The 17,859-nt window shown below is 40.2% G+C and overlaps 1 protein-coding gene across 2 annotated transcripts in view; it reads right to left on the minus strand.

The window, feature by feature from the left end:
• Window positions 1-17,859, minus strand: part of UNC13B (unc-13 homolog B) — a 232,879-nt gene that overhangs the window by 67,427 nt on the left and 147,593 nt on the right. The gene's annotated exons all lie outside the window — the stretch shown is intronic.

The following is a 17,859-nucleotide window of genomic DNA, read 5'->3' on the forward strand; positions in this document are numbered from 1 at the left end:
ATAAAAATATCTTACAAAGTTAATAAATAAACACCTAGTACACCTGTAGTCCCATACTTGGGAGACTGAGGTGGGAGGATAACCTAAGCCCAGGGCGTCAAGGTGGCAGTAAGCCATGATCACACCACTGAACTCCAACCTGGGTGACGAGAGCGAGACCCTTTCTCAAAAAAATAAAATAAATAAAAAACAAAAAATAAATGAACACCTATTAAGTAACAACATCTTGTTAACAGGCATAATGAAAAGATACAATCCTTGCCCTTAAGAAGTTCATAATCTAACAGGGGAAATGTTATATTATGAGGCATTGTTATACCCATGTTATATATTCTGAGGGAGAGGAGTGTTAGATTTTATGTTTGATGGGTTAGTAAGAAAGGATATATAGAAGAGGAAGTAAAGGAAAAAAAAAGATAATGAGTACGGTTTGAACACAATGTATGAAGTGCCTATGAACATTCAGGTGACAATATCCACAGGCAGCTGAATAAAAAAGTCTGGAGCTCATGAAAGAGGACTGAGGTAGAGACAGTAATTTGGGATTTATCAGTTACAGGTTAGGACATGGATAAGACTAACTAGAGAAGAAAATGAGGTAGAAAACAAAGCCTGGGAATGATCAAGTTTTTAAGGGGCAAGCAGAGAAAGAGAAATGCTATGAAGAAACCAAAGGTGGGGCCAGGCACAGTGACTCAGGCCTGTAATCCCATCACTTATGGAGGCTGAAGCAGAAGGACTGTTTGAGGCCAGGAATACAAGACCAGCCTGGGCAACATGGGGAGGACCCCATCTCTACAAAAAAAATTTTAAAATTAGCCAGGCCTGCTGGCACGTCCTTGTAGTCCTAGCTATTCTAATCCCAGCTACTTGGAGGCTGAGGCAGGAGGTCTGTCTGAGCCCAGGAGTTTGAGGTTACAATAAGCCATGATTGTGCCACTGCACTCCAGCTTGAGTGACAGAGTGAGACCCTGTCTCTTAAAAAAAAAAAAAAAAAAGAGCCAAGAAGAAGAATATTTTAGAGAGAAATCAGTCAACGGTTTTATCTCATCTGTCATTAACAAATGCTCCAGGAGGTTGATTTTCACCTAAAATGATCTTCCTAACTTGTCTTCTTTGGCTGTTTAAGTCTGAGTGTTCTCAGGTGAGGACTGAATAACACATTTCCTTAGCATGCTTGAAGGTGACAACCAGCAAAGAGAAGAAGAAGTTTAAGGAATGGGCTACAACTTACCTCTTCCCTTTGGCTTCAAGAAGTTTTACTGAAGTCTTACAATATGACTGCACTTCAGGGTATAGTGGCAGCTGCATTGTCCACAGGAAGAACACAACATGCCACTTGCAAGAGGCCATGGATCTCCCCGTGACATACGCTTGCAAACACAGGAAGCAAGTTATCCCTTGATTTCCATCTTTAGAAGCTCATGTTATTTTATTTCTTGGCCATTTCCTGATATTTAACTGCTAACTTAGTATCCTCTGGGAATTCCTCTGAGAAGACGTCTCTGATCAGCCTAATCCAAAGGGCTTGTTCCTTAAAGTCCTGTGGCAACTATTTTTAGTTAAAAGAGTTAATCATTTCTTTTGCAACCAATTATTTAGGGCCTTGTAACACCACTTAATTCTTTTTTTTTTTTGAGACGGAGTCTCACTCTTGTCACCCAGGCTGGAATGCAGTGGTGTAATCTTGGCTCACTGCAACCTCCACCTCCTGGGTTCAAGCGATTCTCCTCTCAGCCTCCTAAGTAGCTGGGATTACAGGCGCCCACCACCATGCCCGGATAATTTTTGTACTTTTAGTAGAGACGGGGATTTCGGTTGGCCAGGCTGGTCTGGAACTTCTGACCTCAGGTAATCCACTTATCTCGGCCTCCCAAAGTGCTGGGATTACAGGCGTGAGCCGACACGTCTGGCCACTTAATATTTTTAAGTGTTCATTCCATAAATCTTTGCTGAGTTTTTAATAAGTATCAGGAGGAATTGATGCTAAGAATTGGTGATCAGTTCTTGACCTCAAGTACTATCTAGCAAAGGATTTAAAGCCTGTATGTATGCAAGGAAAACACATGTAGAAAGCTGAAATAATAAGAAAATAAGTGGCCAGGAACAGGATCTTCCCTGAACTGTTTTTCTACCTACGTGCACTAGGGATATTAGGCAGAGAAGATACTCAGGTGAATGTCTACTCTTAATTCCTAAGACTTTAGACTCAAACATCTGCATGGCCTTTTACCTTGATAAGCCAAGCTGGGCCAAAAGACCTCTTTAACAGGAGAGGTTTTAACCAATTCAAAAGGCAGGTCAAACAGTCTGCAACTTAAACTCTCGCCCCTGGGCCCATATTTTTTAATAGACATCTGAATTTCTCCCAGTGTAAGGGGAGACAGAAAAACGAATATGAGGCCTAAGTGCAGTGGCTCATGCCTGTAATCCCAGCACTCTGGGAGGCCAGAGACGGCAGATCACCTGAGGTCAGGAGTTCAAGACCAGCCTGGCCAACATGGTAAAACCGTGTCTCTACTAAAAATATAAAAGTTAGCCAGTTGTGGTGGCAGGCACCTGTAATCCCAGCTACTTGTGAGGCTGAGGCAGGAGAATCACTTGAACCTAGGAGGAGGAGGCTGCAGTGAGCCAAGATCACGCCACTGCACTCCAGCCTGGGCAACAAGAGCAAGACTCCATCTCAAAAAACAAAACAAAACAAAAAAATGAATATCAAAAGTCCAAAGCAGTTTTCTCAACCTACCTTTTCATTCCCAAGTTTGTTCCAAATGACAGAGCTCCTGCCTCCAGCATATTAGCCCAATTAGAGTGCTTATTCTTCTTTGGGCCTGAAATGTGAGGGCAGCCTTCAGCAAGGTTAGAGTGACTAATATGTATCATAAGGGACACAGATAAAATGTACAAGAATTTGAGAGAGGAAAATATTTCCAGCATTAGAAATGCTGGTTTGGATGTGAATCAGAGAAGGCTCTGTGAAGAGCATGGTATCTGAGCTTGATCCAAAGAATGGATAATATTTGGATATGTAGAAACTAAGAGGAAAGGAAATTTAAGGCAGAGGATAAAGCATGGGTTATGAGATGAAAGGGAGAAGGAGGAAGGTGTGGAAAGAAAAGGATATTAACATTTATTGAATGCCAGCAACACACCAGGCCCTGCTCTACATGTATGATATTATTATCCACCCACTGAGGCAGCTATGATATTCAGAGATGGAAAAATTATGTTTCCAAAGGGCTGGGTTACTTGCCTAAGCCTAAGGTTACATAGGCCAGAAGTGGTGGAGCCAAATTTCAAACTCAGGCTCTGTTGAGACTATAATTTAATTACCAATGCAAAGAAAAATTAATTTTTTTGAAGATAAACTTTCATTCACTTCTTTATTCACTCACTCACTGACTCATCTACAAAGAGTTTAGTGGGTGCCAGGCATCAGGGATATAGAGTTAGACATTTTCTCTATTCTGTATTTTAATGCTATTTTTCACTTAGCTTTTATTTAAACTTTTTATTGAATTATAATATAATTATAACATAAACAAGTCAAAAGTGTACTTTTACATCCATGTAAACAGGATCTAGATCAAGAAAACAATGTAAACAGAACTCCAGAAGCCCCCTGTGCTCATATCTAATCACTACAAATTCCACCCCCAAAGGTAATCACTATCCTGATGTCTGACACCACAGGTTACTTTTCTCTGTTTCTGAACTTAATACAAAAAGAATCATACAAAGTATATTATTTTAAGAAATATATAATCTTGAGGGCAAATGCTCACATAATTCCAGGACAATGTGATTAACATCAAAGCTGATTACATATGAAATGCTATAGAAAGATAAAAAATGAGAATCTAACTTGGCCTGGGCACGTTGGGAAAGGCTTCAAAGAATGTGACATCCAAGTTGAGCCCTTAGTATAAAAGGTAGCCATGACTCACGCTCTATTTCAGAAAGATAAATCTGGCAGTAATATATACAATGGCTTCTAAGAAAAATAAAAGCAAGGAAACCATCAGAAGACTAATACTATAGTCTAAGCAATAAAGAGAACCTGAACACAAAGGGAAACAGAGAAGAGACAGAGACTGATCAAAGAAACCACAAAGAAAAAAAGAGCAAGATCTGGCAAATGATGTAAGTGGGAGGCAAGAGACAATGAAGAATAAAAAGTGACACCATGATTTTGAGTGGGTGACTAGTAGAATGATGGTGACTTTAATATAAATAGAGAACAAAGGAAGAGGAATAGGCTCAAGAGGGAAGTTTTAAACATTGGGAAATTACAGTGAAAATAACTAGTAGATAACTAGACAGGAAGAATAGAGCCTAAGGAAAAAGGGAAGGCTTAGATTTGGGAGCATTTGCTTACAAAGGCTAGTTGGGAGGCTGGGTGTAGTGGCTCAAGCCTGTAATCCCAGCACTTTGAGAGGCTGAGGCAGGTGGATTACTTGAGGTCAGGCGTTGCAGACCAGCCTGGCCAACATGGTGTAACCCCACCTCTACTAAAAATACAAAACAAATTAGCCAAGCGTGGTGACTAACGCATGTAGTCCCAGCCACTTGGGAGGCTAAAGCAGGAGAATTGCTTGATCCTGGTAAGTGGAGGTTGAGGTGAGCTGAGATCGCACCATTGCACTCCAGCCTAGGCAAGAGCAAGACTCCATCTAAAAATAAATAAACAAATAAACAAACAAACAAACATAGTTGGAAGCCTACTGGCTACCTAGCACAGTAGGTAGGACCAAGCACACTACCTTCCATAGAGTAGTTGCTTAAAGATTATTGATTAGAGGCTGAAGAGATGCAGTTTTGCGACTGAAAGAGAAGCTTGAGGGAAGACTGTAGCAAGAAATGAGGCAGGAGCTAAGGAAGGAAGAGAATTGGGAGAAACTAAGAATAACAGAAGAAAAGAAAATAGGAAACCAAAAAAGGGAGTTTTAAAAACATTATGGAAAGCTTCACAGAAATAAGGATGAGGAAAAAGTGACTGAGAGAAAAAGTATTTAAATACTTAACTGTTAATTATTTCTACCTCCCTTCTGGCCTATAAGCTCTTGGAGAATAGGAAAATGTCTTACAAATAGCCCCAACAGTACCCAAAAGTATCCACTTATTAGGGGCTTGATTTATAACTGAAAAATTGCTGGGCACAGTGGCACATGCCTGTAATACCAGCACTTTAGGAGGCCAAGGTGGGCAGATCACTTGAGGCCAGGAGTTCAAGACCAGCTTAGCCAAGATGGCGAAACCACATCTCTACTAAAAATACAAATTTAGCCAGGAGTGGTGATGCACACCTATAATCCCAGCTACATGGGAGGCTAAGGCACAAGAATCACTTGAATCTGGGAGGCAGAAGTTGCAGTGAGCCGAGATCATGGCACTACACTGCAGCCTGGGTGACGGAGAGGGACCTTGTCTCAAAAAACAAACAAACAAACAAAAAACAACAAAAAAAAAACCCCTGAATAATTACTTAAGTTGCATCCTTTTGGGTAACTTTGGCAAAAGGATTTTTTCTCACAGAGGAACAGAGGAACAGCCAGCAATGAATATTCTCATTGGTTGGATGGTCAAATAAGCAGCAGGAATCAGAGAAGGTGGTGGTAGAGAGTGAGAAAGGGTGCTTTGCTTATTACTTGGAAGCGAGTAATTTTGTATAAGAATCTGACTTATTCCATAAGATTTAACTATGTACCTCCCTTTATAGATACAATGCCTAACAGCTGGAGCTAAGGCCTGCAGCCAGTATCTGATACCCTTCACTAACCCTGGACAGGTTGATGATACTACGGCATCCCTTCGAAATGTTCTGTGTGCTCCTTGGAAACCAGAGCCAAATTCACCCCTCCAAACAATCCACTGCCCCAAATCCCAGTCCAGGTGTGATATCCTGTAATTCACCAGGCTCAGTAACAGCCCAGAACTAGAAGGTTTATAGAAGATCGACCACTGATGAACATCCAGATCCAGACCATAAATGTGTCCAGAATATTTCAGAGGTAAAACAAATAAACCAACAAAAAAATCAGTATTGCTCCTGACAAGTACATGAAAGCTGCTCTTTGAAAATGTTCCCACATTGCACAGGTCAGCTTTTGGCTTCCATTGACTTCTCCCTCTTCTTTGGTGGTCCCAGAGAAGCATCAACATACCAGATAGCCTAGTTGGAGTCATCCATAGATAAGTTACCCTAGGAATTCTGTTACTACAGGGGAGACCTGGTGGCCTAGATCTCTATAAAAGCCTGAAATCCTATGGTATTGGCTGCTTGCCACATTAGCCAAAAAAGCAGCAGTGTCAATGGATCCTTACTTAGCAGCAAAGGTTCCAGCCATGGTCAGCAATGACCTTTGACGGGTCATTCAGTTGCCTCAGGTCTAGGCTACAAAGGTCATGACAGATCCCTGAAAGCCAACAGTTCTGGAAGGTACTAGAAGCTTGGCTAGAGACTCTTAAGCAAATGCTTGTAGAGCTTTGTACTCAAAAATGCATTTTTCTATAATCTCACCAGAACTCTGTGAGAGAGAACAAGTCACTGTCCCCTAATTTTATAATTGAGAAGAACAATAAATATGAATGTTAGTTCTTTCAGATTTTAAGGGTGAGCTAATACAAAAACCCAGTTCTTTGCACTTCTATCCATCCCTAAATTTTGTTAGCAACAATTTAACAGTAAACGGATACAAAAGATACAATATTGTGAATGGGCTCTTAGGCTTTGTGTCTAGCAGTCTGGAAACCCCATTTCCCACCAAGTGGACCTCAGGAAACAAAGATTTACAGGCGAGAAATACTGAGGCTTGTGCCACCTTCTTCCCTCTTCTGTCATGGGAGGTATATTAGTTTTCTAGGGCTGCCAAAACAAAGTAGCACAGTCTGGGTGGCTTAACCAACAAAAATTTATTTTGGACCAGGCATGGTGTAATCCCAGCACTTTGGGAGGCCGAGGTGGGCGGATCACTTGAGCTTGGGAGTTCGAGACCAGCCTGGGCAACATAGCAAAATCTCATCTCTACAAAAAAATCTAAAAAATTAGCTGGGCATAGTGGCATGTACCTGTGGTCCCAGCTACTTGGGAGGCTGGGATGGGAGGATCACTTGAGCCTAGGAGGTGGAGGTTGCAGTAAGCCAAGATCACGCCACTGCACTCCAGCCTGGGCAACAGAGTGAGACCCTATCTCAAAAAAAAAAAAAAAAAAAAAAAAAATCTCACAATGCTGGATGTTAGAAATCCAAGATTAAGATGCCAAGAAGGTTGATTTCTCCCAAGGCCTCTTTCCTTGGCTTGTCAATGGCCAACTTCTCTCTCTTCAAACGGTCTTTCCTCTCTGTGTCTGTGTCCTCATTTCTGCTTCTTCCAAGGACATTAGTCATAATGGAGTAAAGCCCACCCATATGACCTCAGTTTATATTAATTACCCACTTAACGGCCCTATCTCCAAATAATGTCACATTCTAAGATACCTGGGGTTAAGACTTCAACATTATGAATTTTGAGGTGGGAGTGGGGACAAACTCAGCCCACGAGGGGAGGAAAAGGTGAAATCAGGAACTCAGTGGTATCGGATGTTTAAAAGGCAGGGGAAGAAAGGGGACAATTCGGGGCCGGGCATGGTGGCTCATGAGGTCAGGAGATCGAGACCATCTTGGCTAACATGGTGAAACCCCGTCTCTACTAAAAATACAAAAGAAATTTAGCTGGGCGTCGTGGCGGGCGCCTGTAGTCCCAACTACTTGGGAGGCTGAGGCAGGAGAATGGCGTGAACCCAGGAGGCGGAGCTTGCAGTAAGTGGAGATCAGGTCACCGCACTCCAGCCTGGGCAACAGAGTGAGACTCGGTCTTAGAACAAAAAAAAAAAAAGTAAAAGAAAAGAAAATTTGAAGCTTTATTCCTAAAGAAATCACTGTTGTCATCTACTTAGCTTCATCTTTTGAATTCTTTTCTACCGACAACTTTAGTCTTTACCTAAATGGTTGAATTCCAAGGACGGAGCTAGATGTGTATATTAGAGAAGCAGGAAAGGAGGGACTGAGACCATCAGGATGCTACATGAGCTGGCAGCTCCAGAACATGCTTTCATGGCTGTGATGCTCCAAAACATGCTTTCATTGACTGTAATGGTTAATATTAGGTGTCAACCTGACTGGAGGGATGCCTAGATGGCTGGGGAAGTACTGTTTCTGGTGTTGTGAGGGCATTGCCACAGAAGACTGAAATTTGAGTTGGTGGACTGGGAGAAGAAGACCCACCCTCAATGTGGGTGGGCACAATCCAATCAGTTGCCAGTGCAGCTATAACAAAACAGGTGGAAGAAGGTGGAATAAATTTGCTTGCTGAGGTTTCCGGCTCTCTTTTTTCTTCCCATGTGGACATTTGCTTCCTCTCCTGCCCTTGAACAGGTTCTTTGGCCTTTGGACTCTGGGACTTGCACCAGAGGCTTCCTGGGGTCCCTCAGGTCTTCAGCTGCAGACTAAAGGCTGCACTGTCAGCTTTCCTGGTTTTGAGGCTTTCAGACTTAGACTGAGCCTCTACTTGTTCCTCTCTTTCTCCAGCTTGCAGACAGCCTATCATGGGACTTCACCGTGTAATCACATAAGCCAATTCTCTTTAATAAACTCTCTTTCATATATACATATATCCTATTGGTTCTCTCCCACTGGAGAACCCTAATAATACACTGACCAACTAGGCAAGCTACTTCCACACCCTAAAAAAAACAGCTCTTCTTTATTGCTTCAGAGGCCTGGCTGCTGTGGCCAATTTCCCCAGAGACAGGCAAGAGAAAGAGAAGAAAGGTTGCACGTTAAGGCATCATTAAGGCAAAACATGGCAAATTCAAAAGAGGTTTGAAAAAATTAAAAAGGAACAGGAGTAGGAGAAAATATTTGCAAATCATAAGTTTGATAAGGGACTTCTATCCAAAATATGTAAAGAATTCTTACAACTCAACAACTAAAAGTCAAATAACCCAATTTAAAAATGAGCAGAGGATTTGAATAGACATTATGGTAGTCCCTACTTAGCCACTGTTTTGCTTACCTGCAAAATTACCTGCTGTACAATACATTTTGAGAGATATATTATTTAATTATATATAATTAAATATAATTATATAATTAAAGGTATATTCACATACCTTTAATTACAGTATATGGTTATAACTGTTTTATTTTATTATTAGTTATTGTTGTTAATCTCTTATTGTGCCTAATATATAAATTAAACATTGGCTGGGCACAGTGGTTCACACCTGTTATCCCAGTGCTTTGGGAGACCAAGGCATAAGGATCACTTGAGCCCAGGAGTTGAAGACCAGCCTGGGCAACACAGCTCTTGTCTCTACAAAAAACTAAAAAATAAAAACTTAGGCAGGTGTAGTGGTACATGCCTATAGTCCAAGCTACTCAGGAGGCTGAGGTGGAAGGATTGCTTGAGCCCAGGATTCGAGGCTGCAGTGCACCACTGCACTCCACCCTGGAGGACAGAGTGAGACTGTCTCTAAAATTAATAAATTAAACCTTATCATACATATGTATAGGAAAAAACATAGTATATGTGAAGTTTGGTACTATCCACAGTTTCAGGTACCCATTTGGGGTCTGGGAAGTATCCTCTATGTTTAAGAGGAGACTGCTAAACTCCAAAGAAGATATAAAAATGGCCAATAAGCACATGAAAAGATACTCAACATCATTAGTTACTAAGGAAATGCAAATCAAAATCACAAGTTAGCACTTCACACCCACTAGGATGGCTATAATAAAAAAAAGACAAACAATAAGTGTTGGCAAAGATGGGGAGAAAATGAAACCCTCATACATTGCTGATGGGAAGGTAAAATAGCACAATCACTTCAAAAAACAGTCTGGCAGTTTCTCAAAATGTTAAACAATGTTATCATGTGACCCAGCGGTTCCATTCCTAAGTGTATACCCAAAAAACCTGAAAACTTATGTTCACACAAGAACTTGTACATGAATGTTCACAGCTGCATTATTCATAATAGCCAAAAGTACCAATCCATGCTACAACATGGATGAACCTTAACATTAAGCTACATAAAAGAATCCAGACACAGTAGGCCACATATGATAAGAATCCATTGATATGAAATGTCCAGACAATCTACAGAGACAGAAAGTAACTTCGTGGTTGCTACAGGCTGGTGGAAAAGGGAATAGGGAGTAATCCCTAATGGGTACGGGATTTCTTTTTGAGGTGATGAAAATGTTCTGGAATTAGGTAGTGGTGATGGCTGTGCTTAATTGTATACTTTAAAATGGTTTTATGTTATGTTCATTATATCTGAATTTTAAAATATTTGTTACTAAAAACAAAGGAACAAGAATCTGTTGTCAAGCCACTGAGGGGAAATGGTATGAAAGTAGGACTGAATGAGAAGGCTGCAAGAGTACAACGGCAGTGTATCCTTGTCTCTATGTCACTTAGAATAGTAAAAGGAAGGGAGGCAAGCTGTGTGAGCCGAGGGAAGAGCCATGGGTAGCAGGTAAAAGATAAAATTTGGAAATAAAAAATTTTTTTTTCTCAACCAAAAGTGAGAATAGGCAAGTATGGGTATGAACCTCTCCTTTTCTAGAGATTTTTAGGCAAGAAAACCCACCTCATTCCTCTTCACAACTCAACTGCCCAGAATGCAAAAGAACAAGCTTCGTTACTCTACATCCTGTTCATTCATCCTGCCAACAGATATTTATGGAGTACTTTTTATGTGCATAAGATAGTTACCTCATCCTTCTCTCCCTCTGAGGATAAGTGAAACTCCAGTTCCTCATTCTTCTACATCTTAGAAAGAATGTCTTTGCTTTCTCTTATCTCTCAGGAGCCCAATCACTTCTAGTGGGTTCAGGGTTGATTTGGGAAGCACGGAAACAAAATGCAGGACATAAAACAGGTTTTAGAGAGATGATGTCTTTTGATTGGGACAAGCTGAATTTGAGATGCTGATGGGACAAGTGAGTATCCAAGAAGTAGTTAGAAATATGGGTTTAGGGTCTGGGCTAGATAAGAGAGCAACCCACATATAGGTGATAGGTGACATAATAAATGATATTTCAAAAGAAAAATGTATAGATTTATATGAAAAGAGCATTGAGGAAAGAACTCTGGAAAGAACAACATTTAAGAAATGAGCAAACAGAGAAATCAGAAAAGAGACTGAAGACAGATCAAAGAGGAGAGTTGGAGATGGTTTCTTAGATGTTAAAACAGGAGGGACTGTTCAGAAGTGTCAAATACTGCAGAGAGGTTCAATAAGATAAAGACTGAAAAGCAACCACTAAGTTATCAGTTAAGAGCTCACTGATGACCTTCACAAATACAGTTTTAATGAAATGACAATGGAATCTCTGACACAGACTTTTCGCAAATATATTCCTTGGAAAACTAGTCCCATATAATGTGTCTCTAGAAGAGTGTTTCATGGTCAAATAAGTCTGCAATAAAGCTGTGCATATTATATTCCCTTCTTAAATAATCACAATAAGCCTAAGTATATTCAAGTTTCTGAAAAGTCCTAAGATATAAGGCAATCCATTGGCTTTGTGCTCTGTTGGATTCTGTGTTTCCCAAATTTCTTTGACATAGAACCCTGTATAATATGATACCTATTAATGACTCTAGAAATTGGAGTCCTGTGGAATATGCTTTGGAAAGTAGGGTTCTAAGATTACTGTTAAAAAGACAAGCTCTGAAGTTAAATAGATCTAGATTTGAATTTTACTAGCTGGGTGATCCTGAACAAGTTTCTATCTTCCTAAACACTCAGTTTCTTAATCTATAAAGTGGGCCTAATAACATAAGCCTAATTCACAGAATTATTTTTACCGAATTCATTAGGTAATGCATGTAAAGATATAGTGCCTAGACATAGTGGTATTCAATAAATGTGGTTACTATAATGATATTATTATTATTATTATTATTATTATTATTATTGCAAGAGTTGAGATTAAAAAGGAAAACTGTGATGCAGGTACTAAATGGGGAACAAATGGGGAATTATGGGAAATGAATAAATGGGGAATTATGGGAAAGTTGCAATCTAATTGCAACAACGAAGGTGGCTGTAGAAACAGGTTAGGCAAGGATCTAGTAATGGCTTGGAAGTGGCAGAGGGAGCCAGAGAACACCAAACCTCACTTCTGACCCAGTAATGCACAGGGCATATAAAAGGCATAGTCTCTATCAAAGAGGGCTTCAGGGAACAGCCAGGTCCAGTCAAGGTCACAAGGTAGAGAACATGTTGGTTCTGGTCTCAGATATCAGGTAAGGGCACTGCAGTTTCCCAGAGGGCAAAAATGGTCTATTGAGAACAAGGGTTGTCTCGCAGCATTCAGAGGAGCAGCTAGGGCCAGGGAAGGTCACTCTGGTTTGTGAAGCAATAGTAAGGCCTGTTCTTGGGTAGGGCTTACCATGAAGTTTGAAGAGGGGTCTCAAAAGCTGTGGCTAAGATAAGTCTTGAAGTATTCAGGCTCATGTACAGGATTTGTATTGCAACTACATTAGAAACAACCTAAAGATCCATCAGTAGGGGACAGAGTATATAAATTATAACACATCTACAGAAAGAAATACTATACAGCTATTTACAAAGCAGTAGCTCTATTTATACTAACAGAAAAACCATGCAGCTGTTAATAGAGCATGAACTCTATTTATACTAATAAGGAAAAAAATCTCCAAGATAGAGCAATAAATGAAAAAAGCAAGGTGTAGGACAATGTGTGCAAAATACACATACAAGTTTGGGGGCACACACATGCTCATAAATAGATGGATTAACTCTGGACTGATTCATGAGACACAAATAACAATAAGACGGGGAAAAGGAGATGGGGGGGCCTGGGAATCTGAAGTAGGGAAACTGTGCATTATATATTTATAAATACGTATCTATATGTAATATCCTTTTCAATTTTATATTTTAAATTTATTACTTATTCAAAACATTCTTCCATTTTTAAAAAAATGTCAAAATGGCAATGGCTAGGGCAAGGGATGCAAAATTGTAAGGAAAAGGAGGGATTGGAAATTGGTAGTCTCCATGAGGGCAAAGAGTTGAGAAGATAGGCAGACGTGATCAGAAAAAATTCCAGAGTTTAAGATTATGGAAAGAGTATTTCCCTGGTGCAATTAAGTCTAAATGGTGCGGTTCTCAAAAGCCTTCTCCTTCAGCCTCATTATTTTTCCCCAAGGGACCCATTTTTGAGGCTTCAATCATAGAACAAGAAGGAAGTCACTTTTCTTGGGAGGGAGTAACAAGTGAGAATGGAACTTTGCAGAAGAGTTTCGGTTTGTTCTCTGTCTTAATGATTGCCCCTAAGAACATGCTGATCTACCTCTCAGGCTGGCAGCTGTAATCTTACCTCTCCTGAGACTGCTCCATTTAAACCCAGGCCTCCTATCTATTTGCTCAGTTCTGTCCCTGCTTACCAAGGCTCTCCTTCCTCAGCTTTCTTCAACAACCCAAGAGCTCCTGTCAAGTTTTCTTCCTGGCCTATCTCCATGCCTTCTCCTGAACTGTCCCTTCCACCTGGAACACCCACCCACCTGCTGCCACCGCAATCTCCATTTCTAGAGCTAAAGTCTCACCTCCTCCCCCAGATTTTTCTGCAGCTAAGCCAAATAAGGTACAGATTCATATCCACTCCCACTCACACTACCAACATTACTGCCTCATCAGCAATAGCAATGTCATCAAACACTTATTAAGTACATATGGCCATGTACTCAATTATGTTCATGTACTCAGCCAGCCCAGAAGACACAGAGATGACTCTATATAACCTCTTCCCTCAAGTGGCTGACAATCTTATAGGAATAGCATAAGTGTAGCTAGGTTTCTATGATTCTCAAAGTCTCTTTGATGTAATACTAGCTGAAGAAGTATAAGTGACCTATAAACTTAGGAGAAATATTCAAATCACAAATAATCAAAGAAATGCAAATTAAACAATGCTATACCATTCTTCTGTCAAATTGGCAAAAATTTTCTAAAATTAGAATACTTAATGTTGGTAGAGCACATTCAAATACTGAAAGTACAAACCGGAAAAGCTTTTCTGAAAATAAATCAAGAAGTTTGTCAGAAGTCTTAATATAGAGATATATATATATATACATATACACCCCTGAGGCCGAGTGTGATGGCTCATACCAGTAATCACGGCATTGCAGGAGGCCCACACAGGATGATCATCCGAGGCCAGGAGTTCAAGAACAGCCTGGGCAACGTAGCGAGCCCTGATCTCTATTTAAAAAATAAAATTTAAATTTAAAAAATTATACCCTTCAACTCAGTAATTTAATCTATTTTAAGTTAAAGAAATAATCAGAAATGAAAACAGATGTATGCACAATGATGCTCATCATAGCATTATTCATAATAGTAACAAGAGGGGCCAGGTATGATGGCTCATGCCTGTAATCCCAGCATTTTGGGAGGTTGAGACAGGAAAATTGCTTGAGCCCAGGAGTTCAAGACCAGGCTGGGCAACAGAGGAAGACTCCATCTCTACAATAAATAAATCAGTCAGGGCCGGGCGCGGTGGCTCAAGCCTGTAATCCCAGCACTTTGGGAGGCCGAGACGGGCAGATCACGAGGTCAGGAGATCGAGACCATCCTGGCTAACCCGGTGAAACCCTGTCTCTACTAAAAAAAATACAAAAAACTAGCCGGGCGAGGTGGCAGGCGCCTGTAGTCCCAGCTACTCGGGAGGCTGAGGCAGGAGAATGGCATAAACCCGGGAGGCAGAGCTTGCAGTGAGCTGAGATCCGGCCACTGCACTCCAGCCTGGGCGACAGAGCGAGACTCCGTCTCAAAAAAATAAATAAATAAATAAATAAATAAATCAGTCAGGCGTGGTGGCACACACCTGTAGTCCCCCCTACTTGGGAGGCTGAGGTGGGAGGATCACTTGAGCCTGGAAGGTCAAGGCTGTAGTGAGCTGTGATTGTACCACTGCACTCCAGCCTGGGCAAGACTCTGTCTCAGAAGAAAAGAAGAGAAAAGAAAAGAAAGAAACAAGAGGAATATTATAAAATATCTATATGACAGAATATTAATCTATTAATAAAGTCATTAAATCGTTTTCAAAAATATTTAATAACCCAGAATAAAGCTCACAAAAACAAAGTGAGAAAAAAATGTTTAAATCCACACATATTATGATCTAAATTCAGTAATTTATGTTCATGTATATAAAGCTTATATAAGAAAATTTAGCTAATGTTAATAGTTAATATTCTGCTATTATTGACTTTAAGTGCTGGGCCTTGGGGATAATTACAAATAGTATTAATTAGAAGATAAAGATGCACATGGAGACTTCTGTGGAAATGATGTGGGGCATCTCTGGCTGGTTAGGCATCCACAAAAGGTTAGCTAAACACACTTTGCCAGATTCCATACTGGGCTCTAGAATATCAGCCTTAAAAAGCTTAGCCTGACATTAAAGGATCTTACAAGAAGTACACAGAAAAGTAAGACATAGCAGTAAAGAAGTAACTCCATTACATCATCATGCAGTAGAAAAAAATATGCAAAGATTCTAGAAACTTTACCCCATAACTGACATGTGACTGGCTTTTAAAAGATGTGAATGAAAAGTTAGCTATGTTAATTAAGAGAAAGAGCATTCTAAGCGTGGGAAACAGCAAATATAAAGTCTCTGAGAATTTCTGAAATATAAGTAATTCTATATGTTGGAAGCATCTCACCTAAACAGGGTAGCAAAAAGAGCCTAGCAGATAAGTGAAAATCCAAAAGTTTGATACATTACTGATGGGTTAGGAAAGAGAAAACCACTCTTAAGACATCACTAGTAGGAGTATAAATTGCTACACTCCCTATAGGAAGCATATACTTTTGGGAGTAGGCATTAAAGCCACTGACAAATATCCTTCTCTATCTCTTTAAAAGTATATCATACTGCTCCACTTTAATTAAAACAGAACTAGCATTCAACCCAGTAATCCCATTACTGGGTATATAATGAAAAGAAAACAAATCGTTCTACCAAAGAGACACATGCACTCATATATTCATCACAGCATTATTCACAATAGCAGAGACATCGAATCAACCTAGGTACCCATCAACAGTGGACTGGATAAAGAAAATGTGGTACATATGCATCATGGAATACTATGCAGCCATAAAAAACAGTGAAATGTCCTTTACAACAACATGGATGCAGTTAGAGGCCGTAATTTTAAGCAAATTAACGCAGGAACAGAAAACCAAATATCGCATATTCTCACGTATAAATGGAAGCCAGGGGCCAGGCCTATAATCATGCCTGTAATCCCAGCACTTTGGGAGCCCGAGACAAGAGGATTGCTTGAGGCCAGGAATTCAAGACCAGCCTAGGCAACATAGTGAGACCCTATCTCTACACAAAAATTTTTTAATTTGCTGGGCATAGTGGCACATGCCTGTGGTCCCAGCTACTTGGGAGGCTGAGGTGAAGGGTTGCTTGAACCCAGGAGTTCAAGGTTGCAGTGAGCTGTGATCATGCCAGTGCACTCCAGCCTGGGTGACAGAGTGAGACCCCATCTCAAAAAAATAAAACTAAAAAAAAGTTTTAAAAAATGAGTGGCATCTAAATATTGGGTACTCATAAAGATGGGAACAACAGACACTGCGGACTACTAGAGGGAGGAAGGGGGAAGGCGGCAGGGATCGAAAAACTACCTGAGTACCATGTTCACTATGTGGGTGACAGGATCTATACCCCAAATCTCAGCATCATGCAAAATACCTATGTTAACAAACCTGCACAGGTATCCCCTGTATCTAATTTTTTTTTTTTTTTTTTTTTGAGATAGGGTCTCACTCTGTCACCCAGGTTGGAGTGCAGTGGCATGATCTTTGCCCACTGCAACCTCCACTTCCTGGGTTCAGGCAATTCTCCTGCCCTAGCCTCCCAAGTAGCTGGGATTACAGGTATGCACCACCACACTCAGCTAATTTTTGTAGTTTTGGTGGAGATGGGAGTCACCAAGTTGGCCAGGCTGGTCTCAAACTCCTGCTGGGATTACAGACATAAGCCACTGCACCCAGCCCTCTGTATCTAAAATATTAATAGAAGTTGAAATTATTTTTAAAAAGTTAAATTTGGTTTCATGATTTTCTTTAGCTAGGAAAATGTGAGCAAAAGCGATATTAATAACTTCTGGGTAGAAGTTTTAAGAGCCAAAGTACAACTTGCTATATTTTCTTTCACTTGTTATCTTTCCCTTCTTTTTATCATTGTGACTGGCAGTGTTCCAGGTGTTGGTTGCTCCATCAGCCTGGACTGCAGAGAGAAGACAACTTTAAAGCAAAACTCCTTGACATGGAATATGAGCAAGAAACAAGCCCTTGTTATTTTAAGCCACAGACAAATGGAGGGCAATTTGGCAATATTTATCAAAATTATAAATGCATATCCCCTTGGTATACTTGCAGACATGCAAAATGACATATGTACAAGGTTACTCATTTGTAACATGGTTAACAGCAAATGACTGGAAACAACAAAATGAACATCAACAAAGGACTTACTACTTGCAGAACAAATACTTCATTCAACAGAATATTACGCAGTTATAAAAAATAATGAAAAATTTTCTTCTTTCTGGTATGGAAGGATCTCCAAATAGAAAATCAAGATATTCTCGGTATGTATAATATACCATCTTTTGTATAAAAAGGGGTAAAGAAGCATTAGTATATTCATATTTGCTTGTACCTGCAGACAGATATTCTAGAATGATAAATAGGAAACTAACAAAAAAGATTATCTTGAGTGGAGGGTGAAGGAGTGATTAGGTGGAATTTCCAA

This window comes from Theropithecus gelada, chromosome 15, assembly GCF_003255815.1.
Source record: "Theropithecus gelada isolate Dixy chromosome 15, Tgel_1.0, whole genome shotgun sequence".
NCBI classification, from domain to species: Eukaryota; Metazoa; Chordata; class Mammalia; order Primates; family Cercopithecidae; genus Theropithecus; species Theropithecus gelada.